At 37.1% G+C, this 21,631-nt stretch overlaps 2 long non-coding RNA genes across 4 annotated transcripts in view; one reads left to right on the top strand and one right to left on the bottom strand.

Moving 5' to 3' along the window:
• The window catches only part of LOC102029558, a 28,715-nt gene extending 9,727 nt beyond the window's left edge, over positions 1 to 18,988 (bottom strand). For 2 of the 3 annotated variants that reach the window (XR_001235230.1, XR_262023.2), the window contains exons 1-2: positions 18,488 to 18,988; positions 15,264 to 15,390 (exon numbers count right to left, since the gene is read on the bottom strand). This is a non-coding gene — a long non-coding RNA (uncharacterized LOC102029558). The remainder of the gene's footprint in view (positions 1 to 15,263; positions 15,391 to 18,487) is intronic. The other variant, XR_262024.2, reaches the window with a different exon arrangement.
• A 579-nt stretch (positions 18,989 to 19,567) lies between these two features.
• LOC102030003 overlaps positions 19,568 to 21,631 on the top strand; it is a 20,571-nt gene continuing 18,507 nt past the window's right edge. The window contains exon 1 of the long non-coding RNA XR_262026.1: positions 19,568 to 19,664. This is a non-coding gene — a long non-coding RNA (uncharacterized LOC102030003). The remainder of the gene's footprint in view (positions 19,665 to 21,631) is intronic.

Genomic DNA, 21,631 nt, shown 5'->3' with positions numbered 1-21,631 from the left:
GACATGGTTTGTTAACAGAGACTAGTAGGATTAGAATGCAATTCATTATGGAAGAGCAATTATTTTATTAACTATGGAACATAATCAGTGGATCAAAATAAATGTCAATTAAATTTTTCTATCGATTTTTAAAATATTAAGTAAATAGTACTAAAATGGCAAACAAAAACTATGTTCATAAATGCCTGATTTTGTGTAAAATGTTTCAATTAATATGAAAAAATACTCCAGAGTATTCAGTGGTATTTTGAGTGATAAAGACCTCAAAGACATTGCTCTTCATCCTTCAGATTGGGGTCATTTGGAGTATTGCATCAAGAAAGAAAAGTTCAGTATTTTTGAGGCTTTTGAGGCCTAAGAAATTTGAAGCACAAGAACAAATGGTAGTTCAAATTTCTCTTCAAATTCCTTCATAAATTTTAAAGGCCCTTTAGCAATCAAAGAATATCCTAATTGCCGTGAGGCCATCCAACTGGAGTCAATCCTGGCGGCCTCGCACACTTCCTGTGGGAAAGAATCAGCTCTACCCAAGTGTGGCTGAATCAAGGAAACCCCTGAGGAGGCCTTCGGCTAATACAAAGCACTTGCTCTTCGACATCCACTGATACACAGATAACTGGACAACCCAGCAGGCCGCATGTTCCCAAAGAAGCAAAGATTATGCAGTGATGATAACCGTAACCACAGGGATGATGAACTGTACAATGAGTAAGAAGTGGTAATTTTCTTTAACTTGAGTCATGGCTTTTATTTTTCAAGTTCATGCAGGAGAATCAGCAATGGTTAGAGAATAAATATGCAAGATTAAGTGCCTTCAGGCTTATATAACATCCTAACTTTATGAAGGGGTAAGTTTGTCTAGGGAATTTACAATGCCTTGCTGTTAGCCTTACAACTGTCAGTTCACAGTTCACTTGCTTTCTTTTTACCAATGTTATTTTTATACTCCCTGACTTGTGAATGCATTCTGTGTGCATTCTACTAGTTACAGTTTGTTTTACAGGAGCAACGGGATAGTTCTAGAATTGTATTGAATTTGTAGTTAATGAGAAAGCCAAACCAAATATCCGGCAAACAAAGAGGCAAAAGCTGGTCTTGTTTCAAAGGACACTTGTTGACATATCAAAGTGCTGCTTTGAATATAATAAAAGACTACAGTTATAGCACTACCTGTAGGCTTAGCAGTTACATGTATGCCATTTTAATTAACCCAACTATGTCTCTTAGTGCCCATTAGAAGCTATAAAAATTGGAAACTGAAAAATTTATTGCAGTCTCCCAGGAAGGAAGACAGTGAAGCTCAGAGTAGCATATTGTATTCTGGTTGGATGTTATGATCATCAGGAGTGCTACCCAGGGTTGTGAAAAGTTAAGGTGAATACTACCAGTTTCAGTTTGTGAATGGTGTTAAGTTAGAGCAAGTAGAATAAGCCAATCTTAACTGATATTGTTCACGAAGATAATAAAAAATAGATATTATAATTTGTAAATTAAGCAAATTTAAAAACAAGGCAAATGTCTATTATACTTATAACAATACTAGTAAATAATGGTTCATGAGTTGATGAGCTAAATAAATTATGCTTAAAAAATTAAAACTTTAATGTAGCTGAACCAAACAGACTAAAATAAACATGTATTAGACCTTTAAGACTATTGTATCCACCTCTTCTCAGTCAATAGAAATGCTTTATATAAATTACATTAAGCATGAAATATTCACCAAACATATCTTGTTCTGTCAAGCTAAATGTAAATGCTGGTATATTATTATACTTTTGTTAGAAAAGAAAAGTCCTGATCTCTGGGCCCCACTGAAGGAAGAAGAGATGAGGGTGGATATCATCTCTGCCTATCACTGAAGTGTAAAAGCAGAAGGTATATCATGTATTCCTTAGGGAAAACAGCTCAGAAGGCATTTGTGTCATATCTGCCCCTTCACTGCTTTAATCTTTTGTAGACAATTCAAAGAAAGAAGCTTCCCAACAGGAAGTTGGTGGAAAATCTAATGCAGAAAATGTGAGAATAAGAATTGACATTACCTAGAGAAGAAACTTAAAGGATGAGTGGAAAAATGCTTTTTGGCTCATCTTGACATTCTGAAAATTCTCTCCAGGCTTGTAAAATGGGAAAATTAATTAACATGAAGGCCTCACAAAGAGAAAGGAATCTCCCCTGATCTTTGGCCAAGAATTTTCCTTTAAACACTCCTCAACAATCTCGCAAAGTAGGCATAGCATCACTGTTTCATAAACCAACTGAGACCTGGGCTGATCAGACAACCCTTTCAACATTCCCCAGGAGGGAGGTGGTCAGAAGAGAAGCCTCTTCTGCCGGCTGTAATATGTCTTCAAGTAGAAGAGTGAAAACTGGATAGATATGAAAAATGTGAGCAGCAAGAGTACACATTTGGTTTACTAAATAAAAGTATGATTTCAAAACTGAAGATAAAGTGACTTACAATTTGCTGCCATCCGCCCTATCCGTCCTGGTGGAAGACAGGAAATATTAGTCTCTTTGAAAGAGGGATGAAAGCATTTTTGGACTAGAGATGGAGCTCCTCGTTATTTTCCTACTCTTCAGTAAATTAAGGTGGTGATGACTCCTAAAAACAAATTAATCCTAGGGCAACTTCCTGCTGGAATTGCTGACATGAATATAAAGTTGCTTATTTTTCTGGATTTGTACTTGTTTGCCTTCTAAGAGCCAACTTCTTTTCAGACTGTACAAACCTGTAAGGCTTTGATGAACCACAAACCTTTAATCATTGTTGCTAACAAAAATCTACATATTTTAGGACATTTTCTTTGGAATGAGCCTTAGGAATATTTTTGGAGCCAGACAACATAATTACTCTCATTATTTTTGGGCCAAGCACACCTGACTGTTGAAAAATAATGAAAAATGTCAGTAGTCATATTACATATCCTGTGTATATCCCAGAATAGCTTGCATTATTTACATCTCATAAAAATATATGTAACTTCAAAGAACAATTACTTGATCCCTTATGCATGTTCACTCTAATATCTCATAATCTAGGAAGACAGTTTCTAAAAAGAAACTTCAACAATTACAGTAATTTAGGTACAATTTGAAAAGTGGTTACCAACTTGATAGCTTTAAGTGATCTCATAAATTTATGTGCTTGTGTCCAGAAATGTTTATATACTTAATTTAAGAATTCTTCTCAGCAGCCTGGTGTGGTGATACATGCCTGTAGGCTGAGGTAAGAACATCATAAATTCAAGACCAGCTTAGACAATTTAGCAATTTAGAAAGACCCTATCTCAAAAAAAATTATGAAAAGCCCTGTGTTCAATACCAAGTACTGAAAATAAAAGATCTTCTCACAGTAGAACATTCTTCCAATAAAGTAATGGATAGATATATCATTAATTTCAATAGCAAAGTCACACTTTGTTTATTGTTAGTAATTCATCACTATGATTTCTTTTGAATTGAGATATAGCTTACAATTAGGGACAAAAATGTGTACATACTGAATAATTTTAATATATACATATGTGTTTTATGCATCAAAACCAAGGTAAAGATATCTCACATTTTAAGTACCCCACTGTGTTCCTCATAACTAGTAATCTCACTGCAGAATAGCAGCTGATCGGATGATCTCAAATCACAGTAGATTAGCCTGGCCTACATTCAAATTTCATATGAGTAGAATCATAAAATTATACACTTTTGTGTCTGATTTCTTTTGCTTACCATCATGTCTATAAGATTCATGAATGTTACTGCATGTAATACTGTTCTGGTTTTTTTGTGACTTTGAATACTCAATTCTATGGTTAAATACAATGCATTGACCCATTCCAAATTACTTATAGTTTGCAGTTGTTATGGTAGAGACACTCTTGCACATGTCGCTGGGCGGAATTAATTGCTTATATCTATTGAACATATTGGTGGTGGAAGAATTTCTGGGTTGCACTTACGTTTAATTTTCATGAGCATTCCAAAGTGCTTGTACCAGTTTACTTTCCTGTGTTGGTTAAATAATACAAACGTAAAGACCCTTTGGCTCTTTGCTTTCCCATGTTATTCTTTAAACTATTTCTTTACATAAGTTTACTTATAAGGGAAACTTTGAAATACTAGAACAAAGTTTCCTCCGTTTTATTTTCCTCTTTGTTTGCTTGTGATTACTCTCACCCATTGGATTTGTAGTCTCCACCTTAGTTCCCGGAATTTTCTCCACAAATATAAGTGATTCCTTTATGACATTGCTATTGATTTATGAGTCCTATACACACACGTGCAGTAGTAAATTGTAGGGAGAGAGTGGGCCACGCTCTTCTCTCTCACCTCCTCCATGTAGGACAGGGCTCTGGCCAGCATCCGAGGGGAAGGACCACAACTTAGCCTACGTGTGAACAGACAGGAGACACAGCTTTCACAAAAGCAGTGTGGCATCTTCTGCAGCAAGCCTTTCGTAAAGCTCAGAGAAATACAGCCACAAACTCAGCCTCAAGCCCGTGATTCCCAGCACCGAAGCAGTCTCTCGTCGTCACTCGAGATTTCATCATTCACTTGCCCACGTAATCTCCCTTCGGTGGGGTCGAGGTTCTGATTCTCGGTCAAGAAAACAAAATGTCACGGACAGTTCCTTCCAGCTGCACGTCTTAGTGATTCCAGATGTATGAATCAAAGAAATATTGGCGACAATGTGCTATCCTAACAAAAAGGAAATGAAATGTGCAGACTGTTTTCTAAACATTTCAAAGACCCTGGAAATGTAGCCAGCACCAAAATCAATATTTGTGTTTTAGCTTTTGCTTAATTTGAACTATTAATGCCTGCAACAAAGATAGCAATTTGAAGTGTAATTTGTTTTTTTTTTTTTTTCTCTCCATTATTATTTTTGTCTTTAACATTTTCATGTGAAACATTTTGGGAGAAATAGATATTTGATTTAACTGTTTTGTCTTCAAAAGAAATACCCTTCTTTACTGGTAAAATATATTAGAATACTATATTGGAAGTATTGTTCATAACACTGCTTTACTATGTATTATATGTCTTTTAATTATTAATTTAATGGATATGAACCAAAATGAATTTCATGAGTATGTCTAGCTATTGAATAGCAAAACAAAGCTATAAGGATAGCAAAATAAGAACAGTTTTAAATTTTTTTCCTCATATAATAATGTCATAGTATGAGAGAATGATAGTCAGTTATTTATGTTTGCCCAGCCAGAATATAAAAAAGAGTGAGAAATTAAGAGAAAATAAATGGCTAAAGAGCCACATCAAAAGGGTTAATATCGTGTGCTTTTAAAGCACTGCAGAATTTCACTCAGGGAACATTTATTTGTAATTTATACACAATCTTAACCAACTTTGCAATTGGATTTCAAAGTCAGAGGGGAAAAAAACATTAATGACTATACGAAGTCATGGCACTGAAAAGTACATGATTAAGGGTGAGAAGTAATAACCAATAGCAAACAGATTACAAAATGTAGAAGAAAAATTGTTATTATTTTGTTGCCATTGCTAAAGAAGAGCAGACAAGGCAGCCACTTTCTTTAGGGAAAATAGCCTGAAATGGTATCAGGTATGTTTAATGTCCTGCCTTTATTTAACTCTACAAATAGGTACGGTGACTGAATGCAAGCACATGTCATCTAAAAGCTCCATATCTGGGTTATACAATGTGAACTTTCTATGACAACATTTCTCTGGAATTCCAAATCAGATGATGAAAGAAGCCCACAAAGTTATTCCTGTGCTTAAGCAAACCTAGATTCAACACTCCTGGAGGATGCTCTATATCCATGGACCAGGTGTCAGTGGGTAAAATGTTCCCTTTACTTTTACTTAGACAGAGTTCAAGAAATGCATAGTACTGAAACTCCTTCTAGTAGGATTCCTAACCAAAATCAAACCTGTGCTGAACAGCTTGAGAATGTCCTAGGAGCTTGATTTTTCTATTTACAATTTCAATTTCATTCCACCCAGACTCTTTTTTTGGGTATCTTTCCAAACAAATGTCTTGTAGAATCTACTATAAAGTGATTGGACTCAAGACAGTATGGTACTAGCATAAAACAAATATGTAGGCCAATGAAAGGCCACATATGGATATTGAACTGATCTTCAACAAATATGTACCAAGAACATATAATGGGAAAGGACAATTTCTTCAGAATATGGTACTGGAAAAATGAGCTATCCACCCCAAAAGAAAAAAAAATTGGAACATTATCTTGAGCTATACGCAACATTCAATTTACACTGGATTAAAATTTACACATAAGAGAAAAATAAGTGGACACATGTTTTAGTGGTAAAATAATTTTAATAGTAAAAATACATATTACAAGCCTCTGAAGATATAACTGTCTGGGGTTTTCTATTTGAGAAACATTGTATAGATGGTAGATGACTACTGGAAATATTAGTTTAATTAAAGATATATTTCATAGTCTATATATATTGAACTTTTTCAAAAGAGTAATGGATGTGTACCTGTATGGTATTCAACTGTGTCATTGTACCCTAATTATTGGAACTCTGGATTGTTACCAGTCTTCTACCATTAGAGTATGCTGTATAGTGACTAACTCTGAACACGTAACATTGTGCACATGTGAAAGTATATCGGTCACATAAATCACCAGAAATGAAATTGTATCTATAATGTTGCTGGCTATTTCCAACAAAATTACTGTTCATAGGGTTTGTATTAGTATACTTTTCCACTAGTAATATACAAGAATGTCTCTTCCAGAAGTCACAGACGTATTGTATTTTTAATCTTTTTCTGTGTTAACAAACATCCAACCTTCTATTACATTTTTTCTCTTCTGTCATATGAGGGCTTTGGGTTGCTATGGTCACTTCTATGGTGACCAACTGGATGCCATTTGTCTCCAAGTTTTTCTCATTCTTGAACCTAAAGGGATGAAACAGCCACTACCTGGGTAATGCTGCTTTCATGGTAGAGGGCATAACCAGAGAAGGTGGCTATGCGAATCAAACATTCTTGTAGAAATACCCATATTGCATTGCACAAACCAAACAGTCTAAGTCAGTGGAACAGGAAATACACTTAATCTGTAGAAATGTTTTGCAGGGGAGAGAACTTATTATTGTAAAAGAATAAGCAAAATATTGACATTGGTCTGGGAAAAGATTTTCTTTCTTTTTTTTTTTTGGCTTTTTAATTTTTTTTTATTTGTAAAAGAAAAAAGGACATTAAAGCAGATACAAATAAACAAATGGAGGAGCTCAGGAAAAGTCACGGAAGCCGTGAATGAAAAACATAGACAAGAAATGGTATCAATTAAGCAGATCCAAACAGAAAGGCAGGAGATTAGAAACTCCACTGAAAGTACCTACAGCAGATTGAATGAAGGGGAGGACAGAACATCAGATCTAGAAGACATGAATGCAACTAGTGACCAGGCAAAGGAAGATACCTTAAGATTTTCTTGATATGACCCTCAAACAGAAACAAAGAAAAGTTAAATTTGACCTCATCAAACTATAATATTTATGCATAACAGAAGAAACAATCATCAGAAGAGAGAACTTAGAGACAAGCCAGATCATTTGTGAGCCATACATCTACTGAGAGATTAAGGCTCAACAACATACAAGGAATTTCAACAACTCAGTAGCAGGAAATGAAATGACCCAAGTAATGACAGGGCAATATATCTGTAAAGGCATTTCTCTAAAGAAGTACAAATAGCTCAACATTATTAACCATAAGGGAAATGAAAATTAAAGAGAAAATAAAATATCATCTTACCCTTGTTAGGATGCCTGTTATTAAAAAAAAAAAAAACAAAAAAACACAAGAGATAACAACTACTGGCAAAGATGAACAGAAAATGAAACCTCCCTACACTGATTTGTGGAATATAAAGTAATATAGCTGTTATGGAAAATCATTGGAAGTTCTTTAAACTACTGCAAATACAACTACCATATGCTGCAGCAATTCTTCTGGATACACAGATAGATATTCCTTCACTTACAGTTGACTTCATCCTGATAAACAGGTCATAAGATGAAAACATCATAAGCACAAACTGCAGTTAATACACTGAATCTACTCAACATTTTACTTAGCCGTACAAAGCACATTAGATTATCAGTTGCTCACACTTATGATCAGGTGTCTGCCTGGGAGTTGTAGCTCACCTGCATGTCTCAGCACTGTAGGAGAGAATGCTACTACATATCTCCAGGCTGGGGTGAGATCAAACTTCAAAATCTGAAGTATGTGTTGTGCAGAATGTATGTCATTACTTTATCATTTTAAAATAAAAATATATAAATTTAACCATCGTTTTAGGTATTACAGAGAAGAAAATGGAGTCAGCATGTTGAAGAAATAGCTGCACTCCCATGCTCATGGCAGCATTACTCACACTGTGAATCTGGCTAGTAACAATGTATTATGTATTTAAAAATTGCTAGGAAAGTAGATTTGAAATGTGCTCACTACAAAAATATAGTAAGTATGTGAGGTAGTGAATACGTCAGTTAACTCAATTTAGCCATCCCACCATCAAAACATCATATTTTACACCACACATAATTTCAATCTGTTAAAGATTTTGGCATAGTCTGTTTTTTCTAAAGAAGCTACTTTAAGACAGTTGGTATCTAGAAATGTCCCTAAGAAGCAGACCGTGAGCATAGAGTCAAGAACCAGATCTCATGCGTCTAACTGTAGCACAATTGACGAACAATCACAAGATTTGGCAGATCTATGGTTCCAGAAGTAACTGTGGTGACTGGAGGATAGGACAATGAAAATATCAAGGCCAAAAGTTCAGAGAAGGCTGGCCATTCTATGAAGGAACACTACTCTCTTTCACTAAAACAGGTCTTAATTTATAAATCAGACATGAACCATCAAGAGATTAACATGAGCCTCCAAGACCTCATCAGATCTCACAAGTCAGAAGATCAAGAAGGGACCGAGCCATCCATTGTTTATGGAAATGGTGCATATGTTAGTTGGACACTAGCAGGACTGCAGGGCACAAATAACTTGAAAAGCAGGTGACCTTCTCCTATGTCACCTCTGTGTGTTGTGTTATGGCCTGTCTTTCTCTCTCTCACCTTACTTTTGTGGCCTCATGGAGGTTCACAACACTCAACCAACAGAAAAGGAAAATCACACGGGCGTACAACAAAAATGAGTCAACCTTTTGTGTTGATCTGGCTTGAAATAGGCAGTACCTACAGTACAGCTCTACTTAAGGAAAACCCTGACAAGGTGTAGAATGTAAATCTTCACCAGGAAAACTCAGTCAATGAGAATAAGATTCCAGTCCCCAGATTACTTGGTGCTTCTCTACGCATTAGAATTCATTCTGATATTACACATTTGCAGAAGGTGACTGAGGTTATTTGTTTAAGGTCACATAGATACCATGGACTTCACAGCCCACATACTTTCTATTGTATTATTTTAACTACTAGTATCGCAGCATATATTATCATTTCCAAAATGATATTTTTAATCCAAGAACAATAAAAGTCCATTTATTATACTGTTTAAGGGCATTAAAAGTATGCAATATACTTTAGAAATATTTTAAATCCAATAATCAAAATTAATAATGGTGTATTAAAGATGACATTATATAGTATAGCAATCACTGTTAATATCCTGTCACCATGTTTTGAAATTCTGAATTATTTTTATGGTTCTCTATGCTGTTTTGTTTATGTATTTCTTTTTGTTATTTTGGGTTTTTTAAATGGAAAACAAAATTTATATGTGTAATCAAGAATAGCTGGAATAGATGTATTGCTGATGTCTGTGGTTTATTGAGAGGAATAATCAATGTTTAAAATTTTCTTTTCTCTTGACCAATTTTGCATGCTTGAATTTGGTAACCAGAATGACTGATCTGAAAACAGTATGCAGTGTAAGACCCATTGTTGAACTCCTACCATCTTGTATGGTGAAGCTCTGCATCATTTCCAATATTTTTCTTTTTTACTGGTTATTGTCTTTGATTGTTTGATCAGTCTTACATTCTAATATTTAATGGACTGAGTAACTTCATTGAAGATGATATAGCAATCATTATAAATTTCTAAAAAAAAAAAGATGTTTGTACATGTAGATATCCTAATATCCAGAAAAAAATCCAGCAGTTATGACTTTCAATAGCTCTTGGAGTCCAGAGGATCTGGATCTGGTCAGTGAGTTAAACAAAATAGTGAAACTGCGAACACCAAATAAAAATTGGGTTTCATTTAGCCCACTGATTGGCCAATCATGTTCCACGCATCCCCAGGATCACATGCTTCAATGCACACCCTACAGACAAAGGCAATTTTAACAGATAACAAATCTGGCCTATTTCATAGCGATCCTACTTGTCTGTTCTAACTGTCAAGATTCTGCTTAAAATTACATTTTAGGAAAAGATGAAAGTATAACATATAAAATTGTAAACCACAATTGGAAGGCTTTGTGCACACCTTAGGGATATATCGAATACTGGGTTCTTCCATGCTTTAGAATGACCCAAGAATTAACACTGGGAAGCACTAATGATTTCTAATGAAACAGTTAGTTATCATCATGCATCTGGCTATAGGACCTCTTCATTTTGCATTAATATCAAAGTCAGTGGGATTATAATATTATAATTTTATCTAGTACAACAAACATAATTTGGGTGAGCGCCTCCATACCTACATCCAGGCTTGAATTTAGCTTTTGTTGTAGGAGTGAAAAGGTTCAGACAATAGCCTACAATCGTCATTAGCTGAGTCCCTACAGCCCTTCTCTGCCTGCAGTGGAAACCACCTTGCAGTTAAGTTGGCGGCATTGGACTGTCTAAACACACAGGATTTGATGGGCCTGAAGGCCTACACTGCTGGGAAAATGCTCAGGCGAGCAGACACAGGCAGGTCTTTGATGCTGAGGGTGGTTATTTGGACAGGGGAGGTGTGCATGGCAGGATGTACCTGAGCACTGAAGGAACGGCAAGGAAGGAATGGCGTTCCTTTCTCTGAGACACGCTGCAGCCCAGGAAACCCCTTTGGATGCCGAGTTGTTGGAATGGCTTTGGAGTCGTTAGAAGACAGGCTTAAGGTCATACTGAGTTACAGCTGGCTACAGACTCATTTATTCTTTGGGAACCTTACAAGAGCTACAGCCTACCGACAGTATGAACAAGCCACATTTGCAAGTTTTATTCATGCTGGATTTTTTCCCAAGGCTATCCTTCTATATTTCTTTCTCTTTCCCTACTTAGGCTATAGCTTTTCTCTAAACCAGGTAAGCCCCTGTTGGATAATTTTTCCCTCCTGTACGATCAATTTATCTTGCCTGACCTCTGCAGCCAATTATACTATTTTTAAAAGCTCCCAAAGTGTCAAAGCCAGAAAAGTTTCAAAATCTGCCGTATCAAAAGATAAATTCCTTCACTAAATAAAAATTCAATTTATGACAAGTTCTGCCTAAAATGCAGCATGAACAAAAAAAGGATCACACACACAGAAGAAGCACAAACATAACCACCAGAAAATTCCATTCCTGTGTTTTGGCAACCCAGTTTCCAAAATTGATGGGGAAAATCAGCGAGTCCAAATAGCGTGTCTGTTCTATACATCCTGAGCTGCGTCCTCAAGCTATAAGGCATTTGGCCCATTGAGTTTTAAGGGTTTCAGAATAGAGGAATCTTACAGGGCAAGAAAGAATGAATTTGGACGATTAAAATTTATTCCCAAGAGAAGAAAAGAAAAGAGCTAAAAAAAGAAATGATCATTCACTGATAGGCGGCATATCAGAACTAGTTGGCATGAAAGAAGGGAGAGGGTCCGGGAAATAGCAAGGCACATTACACTGGGCAGGTTAGGAAGGAAGAAAGAACCCAGGCGTGAGAAGAGAGCACAGTTCAGCCAGCACACGGGGCCCAGGATGAAGAAGTTGCAACCTGTCTTCCAAGCTGGACCTCCCAAGCTGGCTTCCCCTGCCAGAGTTTCTCCAGTTCCACAATCATTAAAATGCGAGTCCTCAAGGCACCACTGAATTACACATTTTCCCTAATAAGTGTATGGCATATGAAAAAGTGACAAGAAAGCAGAAGAAGATCATTATCAGACAGGAGAAAAAAAGTAAGGAAAGGGGTGAAGATCAAGTAAAAGGGAGAGGATATGGCCAAACTGAACACACTGAAATAAAAAACCCTGAAACTGTGGGAAAGCAGGGTGATAAGGGGCTGAAAATGATTAGGCGACCAGTTCTGCATGCTTTTATCTGGTAATCTGAACAGCTGCTTTGAGGACAACAATATGCAATAAAACAATCATTGGTGAATTCCTGCCATCTTGTATTTTGAAACTCTGTATCATTTCTAATTTTTTTAAATTGTTTTTTTTACTCTTTAAGGTTTAAAAAAAAAGAAAATTAAAAAATACAAGTCCTGATTCCAAGGGCCTGGAGTGGGACCAGAGGCTCTGCCCACTGTTACTACTGTTTTGATGAATGATCTTCCAGAGACCTTCTCCAAATACACAATTATTATGTCTCCAACAAGGTTTTATAAATGGTGCAATACCATAGCCTATCAGTCAGTGCTCTGAGAAACAGAAACAAGGGTGTGTGTGTGTGTGTTTGTATGTGTGTTTGAACATGTCTGTATGCAGAGAGAGAAAGGTTTATTTTACAGAACTGGCTTATATTATTGGAGGAGACTGGAAAATTTGAAATTTTTAGGGCACATCAAGACTGGAAATTAAGGGAAGAATTAATGTTCCAGTCTTCAGGCTGAATTTATTCTTCTCCAGAAAAATCTCAGTTTTATTTTAAAGGCCTTCACTTGAATGGATGAAGCCCACCCACTTTATGAAAAATAATGTGTTTTATTTAACATCAACTGAATATGGATGTGAATCACATGTATAAAGCGCCTTCCTAACAGCATCAAAATTAGGGTTTGAAAACTGAATACCGTAGTGTAAGCAAGTTAACACATAAAATTAATCATCGTATGCAATGGAAACAACTGTCAGAAAATCTGCTTTCTTCTCCTTAACATGTCTTGGAGATCATTCTTTATCAATATATACATAGTACCCGTTTATACAAACGTATCACAATCAGACAGTCTTTCATTCTTGAATTTTTTTTTTGTTTTTTGTTTTTTGTTTTTTTTTGGTTTTTCTCCGGTACCAGGAACTGAACTCACGACCTTGCGCTTGCCAGGCAGGCGCTTTTGCCGCTGAGCTAAATCCCCAGCCCCTCATTCTTGAATTTTTAGTGGCTATTTGCTGTCAAAAACAGCTTCAATGAACACTCTCAGAAAAAAGCATATAACTGCAATATCTGAACATACTGTAGTATAAATACATCTGAAAATACTAATCAGAAGTATGTAACATTCTATATTTCATAATAATAAATTGTCATCAAAATAGCTGTTGCTGATTTGCATACCTAGCAAAATGAGTACAAATTTCTTTCCTACATGCTCACAATGACACAGTATATCATGAAATACTTTGAATTTGCCACTTTAATGCATAAAATATAATATCTTGCTCCAGTGCTGAGAAGGAACAGTTTTTCTGACTCTTAGAAATTATTTGTATTTTTTTTCTTTCTGTGCTTATTGACATGTTTTTTGGTTACTGATGCCCTTGTCATGGACTTATTAGAGCTCAATATACTGTAGGGGCATTAGCTTTATTTTTACATATATGATGGATATATATTTTATTTTAGTGTGTTTCTGTCTTTTGAAATCATTCATTGTGTTTAAATGATCCAAGTATTTTAATTTTAATTTTAATTTTTATCCAAAGCTATTAGTCTTTTTTTTTTGACTCCTGGGTTTTGTGTCATTTTCCCCAAGTTTTCACTTCAAGAAGATATAAATATTTCTCCTGTATTTTCTTCAACAAAGTGTATGGTACATAATTTTGTGTTAAAATCTTTGCATCATCTTATATATTTCATTGTAAAGAGTAATAGAAACCCACTCCCTTCTCATTCTTTTTTTTTCTTTTTTTTTGGTACCGGGAATTGAACTCATGACCTTGTGCTTGCCGGGCAGGAGCTGTGCTGCTACATCCCTGGCCCTGTGTAAACTGTTGCAAATTCCTTTGTTCAAATATCCTTTTCATTATACCACAAATTCTATATGTAGTGGCTCTATTTATGACATACTTATTCTAGGATTTCTATTACCAAATATTTATTACTGACTTTCTATCATATGTCTAACACCTAAAGATCGAGATCTAGAACCCTCATTGTTCTTATTTTTTGAAACTTTTCTTTCCACTCTTGTAAACTTGAATTTGCATGAAAAAATTACTGTTGTTATTTTGATTGGCACTGAGTTGATTTTTTGAATTAATTCAGAATGTATTTCAAATGGGGGTTGTATCACCTTTAAAGAGATAAAGGTGTTTCTTGAGAGAATAAACTTACCCTTTTACACTTCAGGAATGGATACACATGGAGTACACACAAATATTTGGTATGTGTTCTTGCATCTGTGCTTTCTCCTCCTCGTCACATATATTTTTAATTAGTTAAGGAATAGCTCCCTCCACCTCCTTCTCTTTCTCTTCCTCTCCGTCACCTCCTTTGCTCCTCCTTCCCTCGCTCTCACGTTCTTTTACTTTTTCACTCGCTGAACCAACTCTCATGCTCAGTTCAGAGCTTTCATCTGTTGTTTCTTGTTTTATAATTTATTTATATTTGTATTGGTATATTTTCTTTTCCTTATGTTTATTTTGTTGTCCTTTCCACACACTTTTGAATTTGATACTCATGCATTTCTTTCCTGGGGGGAAAATATTTATTTTGGTGAGGAAAATGGATTTTAAAAATGTAAAATAAGTAGATTTCCTACAGTGTTCTTAGATATTTGTGTATAAAGATCACAGATATTTCCTTTACTCCGATGAATTCATCTAATTTCACTGTGCTAAAATACCAAAAACAGACAACATAGCACTCCAGATTTTTTGAGTTTTGTATTTTTTAAACATTTAGTATGTATCAGAATAAATATATAGTTGAACAAGCTCCCAAGTCCCTGAACAAAGTGGCCCTTCTTTCTGTTCGGTTCAGGCCACTGGACCCTCATGTCTGCCCTAGGGCCAAGCTCTGTACTTGGTTGGGAATGTTTAAGGCAATTGAATTCAACACTTTCACATGCAGCAAGAAATCTTTCTTGTCTTATGCTGAACTTGTGACTCCTAATGTCTAATTTTCTGGCTACAAAGATTCTTACCTGTTTCTCAGATCTGCAAGTGGAGTGTAGTCTTAATCCCAGGACTTGACTACTTCTTTTAATAGTATGTGTCTTGTCGCCCTCCACAAGAGGATGATCTGCCTTGATCTCCATGAACTTTTGCATCCTGCATAGTGATAGAGAGTTCTGCTTCTAACACTATCCTAAAAAGCGAGGGCTTGTTACCCACCAACGGGCTTCCGTATATTCACTTAGTACAGTATTGAGTCACTCATTCATCAAGCATGTACTGAGCATCTAGGCTGAGTCCAGCAGTGTCACAGAAACCAAAGCAAAACATTCAGGGAAGATGTTGTCCTGTCCCTCCAATAGCACACAATCCGGGGGAAGGTTCTCTCTCTACCGTACATCTGGAAAGTGCTGAGCTGTGACACGCTGTCCTAAATCCTCTTGGTGACTTTGCTAGTTGCTTGCCTTCGTGGCCACATGTAGGCCATTTCTTTCCCTGTTCTGTTGATTTTTCTTTTCCCTTGTTTGACTCTACCTGCCTTTAGTCCATAGTGCATGCCTTTTCACTATCAGATTTTAGTTCCATACACATAGTTCCTTCTTAGCAGGGAACCCTTTTATGCTGGATTGTGCTCCAAGTTTTATGTAGTACTTTAATGTATTAATTTTACAAGCACTTTGCTGGTGCAGAAAAACCAGTTCAAGAACACACAAAAAAGTATACATATATTCTTAATATTGCCAAAGATATACTATATCTATGTGTTTTGCTTTATTTTACTTGAAATATTGATCTCTGACTTGATAGTCAGTCTCCTTTTCAGAGGAAAATAACAAGAAAGACCTTTCGCTTTCATACAGGGCATATCCCCACATACATGGGAGTTTTCCAAATTTTCAAACACTGTCACTAAAGTCGAGATTCTTTACTAGAAACAGCAACAAGAAACAGCAAACAAAACTGTGGCACTGAGATGCATACATATGACTCAAATGAATATCTCAGCAAAATGATAAATAACTGCATTCCATGTACCATGCATAGTTAGTAAGTCATAGAAACTATGATGATCCAACTCCAATAACACCAAGCTTCTCTTACACATTAGACTCTCACAAGACCTGCATGACTTCTAACGTGGGCCAATCGGTTCAGGTTTATTAAGGAATTTACTGTTGTGATGAGGACTACGAGGAAAACATCCTGTCCTTTCTGCTACAAGGTGATGCCCAGCATGCATCCCGTGGGTAGCATTTGAGCGGCTCTAGTGTATTAAAACCGGAGAGGAAGTGATCCACTCACTAGACTCACTTTTGAAAGCTTCTCAGAGTAAAACTTTTGACAAAATGCCAAACATTCAGATGAAAACTGAAGAAAAACAAAAACAACTCTCCAGATGTTTTCCCTAAGTTAATGAATACGATTACTGTTCTTACTGTTTTTAGCAGAGAGGAAGGGAATAATTCAGGCACCATAAAAGAATAAGGATTAGATGAAATGTTAAGGGTAAGAAAGGACATGTTAAACCCTAATAGGAAGAAAACATGGGTGACCAGGAGAACAGAAGGTAATCAATCATCAAATCTCTAATATGTTGGGTATGGTAGATTAATTTTTATCAGAATGCCTTACCCCTTTCTCTGTCTGTGCTTTAACTTATATAACTCTATATTCTTAACCCTCCATGTACGGCCCATGATGTGACTTTCTTTGCCCAATGAGACCTTAGCAGATGTGATTCATACAGAATCATCAAATGTACTTGCCCACCGGGCTTGCTTGCTTTCCCTTTTGCTGTAGACATAACTGCCCTGGGCCAGCAACTGATGCAGCAAAGATCAAAGCCTCCTGGAGCAGTTCTGGCTCCCACCGGCCCCTCAGAGTGAAGTCTATCCCGTATCAGCTACTTCTCATCCAACACACTGATGTTTGGAAAAGAGTAAGTGCAGCGACTGTATTTTAAACTACTGACCTCTGCAGTATTTTGTTAAGCAGGATTATTATTAACATAGTTGACCTTTGTGTAGAACAAAAGCAGAACAGAATTTAATAGGTGTCTATAAGAAATAAAATGAAGGGACAAGTTTCCAGAAATATGTAGCTCTGAGCCTACCTTTCCAGCTACATTCCCTAATATGGTCCATTTTTCCATTTTACTCTGTCTCAATAGTCTCTGTCCAGTTTCTGGAAAAGTCAAGCACTTTCTTACCTGAAGATCTTGCACATGCTTCTTTCTCTCTTTGCACTACTTACCACCCACACCCACACTCTGCTGAATGCTTTAGCTTAGCCTTTAACTTCTCAGCCAGTGAGGCACCCTTGTCTCTCAGGTGGGCCTCAAGTGGCCTTGAAGGGGGAATTTTTTTTTTTTTTGGAGGGGGAATTTTGAATATATTGACCTGCAGATCAATAAAAATGTCTCTATTGCTGGAAGCCTGCTATATACAATTTCCCTTACATTTCCATGTGATCTAAATGATCAAATACACAAGAGTGCTGCCTCACAGGGAAAACATTCAGAACTTCAGTAAAGCACTACTTTAACCTAAATGGTAGAAGCTTTGAATTGACCTTACTTTTTCACTTTCCATAATGAAAGATAAGTCCATTGAAATAAAATATTGACCTTTGAATAATGCCTGAATTCTCATATTTAAACTTTCTAGTACTTACATATATAGACAATAATATGAATTACTAAAATAATCATAAAGCACCACCTAATTACCCAAGAAAGTTACATTCTTTTCCATTAAAATGGGCAGCTTTAAGTAGAAAAATGAGTGACTGACATTTACAAAAATTACATACAATAGGGATTAAAAGTATTGAATCGTGATATTACCCCTTACCTAGAAAATTCCTGTGATGATATTCATTCATGGTTTGACTGTCAGGTATACACAGGCCATCGGAGCATGTACATACACATGCATGCATGCACATTTTGTGTGCACACAAATAAGGACCAATATTGGGACCGAATACTTAAAAGCATTTATTGAGACCTTACTCTTGCCAGAAACTAGATTGAATGATTTCACAGACACTGATTTGGTTCCTGCGTTGTAAGATAGCTAACGTCCACCCATCAGCAGATGTAGTGAAAATGCTACTGTGAGCCTGAGCAGTTGGAAGACAACACTAGGGTAGTAGATCTCAGCCTTGACTACACATCAAACTCACCTGGTAGCTTTAACAAATCCCCACATCCAAGTCCCATCCCAGGTCATTAGTACACAAGTGTCAGTACCTTTAGGATCCCCGGGTAACTCCAACCGGCAGGAAGTAAATTTGTGGATTGCTGCCTTCTAATCGCCATGATGAGCTGAGGCTGAACACTCAGTGTTGTATCTGTTCGGCCTTGAACTTGTCTGAGTGTTGTATCTGTTCGGCTATTCTTGTCTGAGAGAAGTTAGCAACACAGGAGTCACTGGCAGCCATGACAAGTGGAGCAAGCACCCGCTGTGCTGCGCAGAGTAATTCAGCTCCAGTTTAGACTTTCTCTTGGGAGAGTCCCCAGGATAAAGATGCTTAAACCGTGTTTCTCTAATCTCCTGAGAATGGGACTAACCCTGTCCTACTACTTTAAACACCTTTTCCCAGTATGCACCTACCCCAGGCAAGCGGGAGAATTGGTGGCCTGCATTTTACATAACTGTCAGGCAAGAACACAATGTGAAGGCCTCAGCCCTTCATCAAAGGTGATGTGCGGTTTCAGAGTCACAAGCATACATTTAGAGCATCTGCGGGTGACCTTACGGTCTGTGGTCCTCTGGGTCACCGGAAGCTACTCCCTCCCCGGCCATTTCAGCATCCGGGTGTTAGTGCACAATCCGACTTCCGGGCTGCTCCCAGAGCCTGCGTCACAGGCGCAGTCACGGTAACAAGGCCCCGATCTTTCCCACTGTGGCAGTCATAAAGAGAAGAAACGAAAGGGAAAGCTCTGAGAAATTTCGATGATGCGTCGTTTTGTGCGTCAACTTGATGGGGTCATAGCGTGTCTGATTACATTTTATTTCTAAGTGTGTCTGCGACATTAAAAGACGTTAACATTTGAGTTAGTGCACTGAGCAAAGATCACCCTCACCAATAGGGTGGGCTTCATGCAACCCACTGAGAGGCCGAAAGAGAACAAAAAGGCAGAGGAACATAAGCTGGGACTTGCATCCTTGTCTCCCTTCAAACATCAGAGCTCCTGGTTTTCAAGCTTTGGAGCTGAGGTTGCAAACACACCTTCCATTTTGCAGAGCGCAGACTGAGGGGCTCCTCAGCCTCCACGGCTGTGTGACATGATCAGTCATAATAAATCCTCACCACATGTGCACCGACGTGGATGTGCTATTGGTTCTGCCTCTTGGGAGGGCTCTGGTGAATGAACTCGCTCTTTAGCATCCCCATACAACAACAACAAAATGAGTCTGTATGAGGTAAGGACTGCAGGAGAAGAACTGGGGACTGAATTGAAAACTGACTACTTTCTAGTTTCTTCCACTCCTATGACAGATATATGTATATAGGACTTTCAGTTGTTTTGTTTGAGAAAAGCCTGTTTAACACAATGCTTAGGATTACTGGTTGTAAATACATACTATTATGTCCAAATTTCCTTCTCTGTAAAATGAAGATATTTATGTGCACTTATTTTTAATTTGCAAATATAAATTGGATCTATTTATAATGTAGATGATGTTCTCACTTATTGATACATTATAGGATGGCTAAATCAAGTTAATTAACATGAGCTTTACTTTATACATTTCTCATTTTTGGTGGTTAGAACCGTTCACATCTACTTTATTAACAATTCAAAGCATACATTCTTAACTTTCATCATTATTTTTTTCAGTAGAGTGTTTAATCTTACTCTTTCTGTCTAGCTGAAACTTTCTGTCCTTGAACCAACAGCTTCAGAACTTCCCTCCTGCCTCTGTTAACAGTGTTCTTCTACTTCTCTGAGTTTGATGTTTTTTATAGTTCAAATATAATTGAAGTCATTCAGAGTTTGTTTTTCTGGGCCTGGCTTATATTTTACTTAGTATAATATTTTTTCAGTTTCACTTATGTTGTTGCAAATGACAGGATTTCCCATGTTTTAAAGATTGAATAGTATTCCATTGTGTAAATAAACTATATTTTCTCTATCTACTCATCCATTAATAGACATTTAAGGGAGCTGGGGATTTAGCTCAGCAGCACAGTGCCTGCCTGGCAAATGCAAGGTCATGAGTTCAATTCCCAGTACTGGAAAATCCTCTCCCACAAAAAATGGACATTTAAGCTGATTCCATATATTAGTGTGATCAATAATTGTGGTATTCAACTTGAGCTAAGTAAAAACCTCCTACCAAATTAGTAAATTCTGAGAGTGTGTTTGTCGATGACTAGCATGCGCGCCAGCACACTAAGAAGGGACAATTGACCCCCGATATGGAGCATCATCAAAGAGACTCACAACTTAGAAAGAAAAAGGAAATGAGAAGGAACTGTTTCCTTTTTTTTTATGAACTCCAGTCTTCACTATGAATGTTGTCCTATAGTTCCTTCAGTATCCTGGTCCAGACTCTTTCACCCTCCAAAACAGACTCAAGGTTTCTGACGCAGACTTGCATTGGTGACCGTACAGTGAGCTTCCAAGGCTTTCACCTTCCACTACTACTCAATCCACTGGCTCTCAAGTACATGGACAGCCATTTTGGATTCTTCATCTCTGATCCAGCAGATGGTCATTTGGACTTTTCTGATTCTGACCATATATGCCTACCTCAATGATCCTTTGTATAACCATACATATATTTTGTATTGAATCTGTCCATCTAGAGAACTCTGACTAATATTCTCTGCACCCTAAGATGCTGTAGATGCTGCCAGTCAAGTGTCTTTCCTAATGCTTACCATGTAAACTCTTTTTCCCCAAAACTAGTATTCAAGAATGTCATCAAGACAAATTTAGGTACCAGAGAAATGGAGTCCTTTCTGTGATTATCTAAACGTGTGGCATAGAAGCCTCTGGAAATGGTTTGTAGAAGTGTGGAAAGCTTTGGAGACGCCAGCTGAAGAAGCCCCCAGAAAGCTTTAGATCAAGCTTTATGTGACATCCTGGTCAGAGTTCCAGAGACCAGAATATTAATAGAAATGTAGACAATAAGGGCCAGGCTTAGGAGGTCTCAGTTTGAAACAAGGACTCCACTGGTAGCTGGATTTGAGACCATTTGTGATATGCTCTGGTAGAAAATTTGTTTAAATTTTGCTCAAGTCCTGACTCTGTGGGAGGCTGAGATTAAGGATGGTCATACTAATTAATCTGGTGGGGGAAATTTCAAGGCAGACTAACATTTAGGTTTTGACATGAGTACTGCTGGCAGTTTTCAGCTCTGTCCATACTGAAAATCGGGAG

This window comes from Chinchilla lanigera, unplaced genomic scaffold, assembly GCF_000276665.1.
Source record: "Chinchilla lanigera isolate Chin_1 unplaced genomic scaffold, ChiLan1.0 scaffold00039, whole genome shotgun sequence".
Taxonomy (NCBI): Eukaryota; Metazoa; Chordata; class Mammalia; order Rodentia; family Chinchillidae; genus Chinchilla; species Chinchilla lanigera.
Note: the sequence above shows the minus strand (reverse complement) of the source record. Positions and strands in the feature narration are given on the sequence as shown.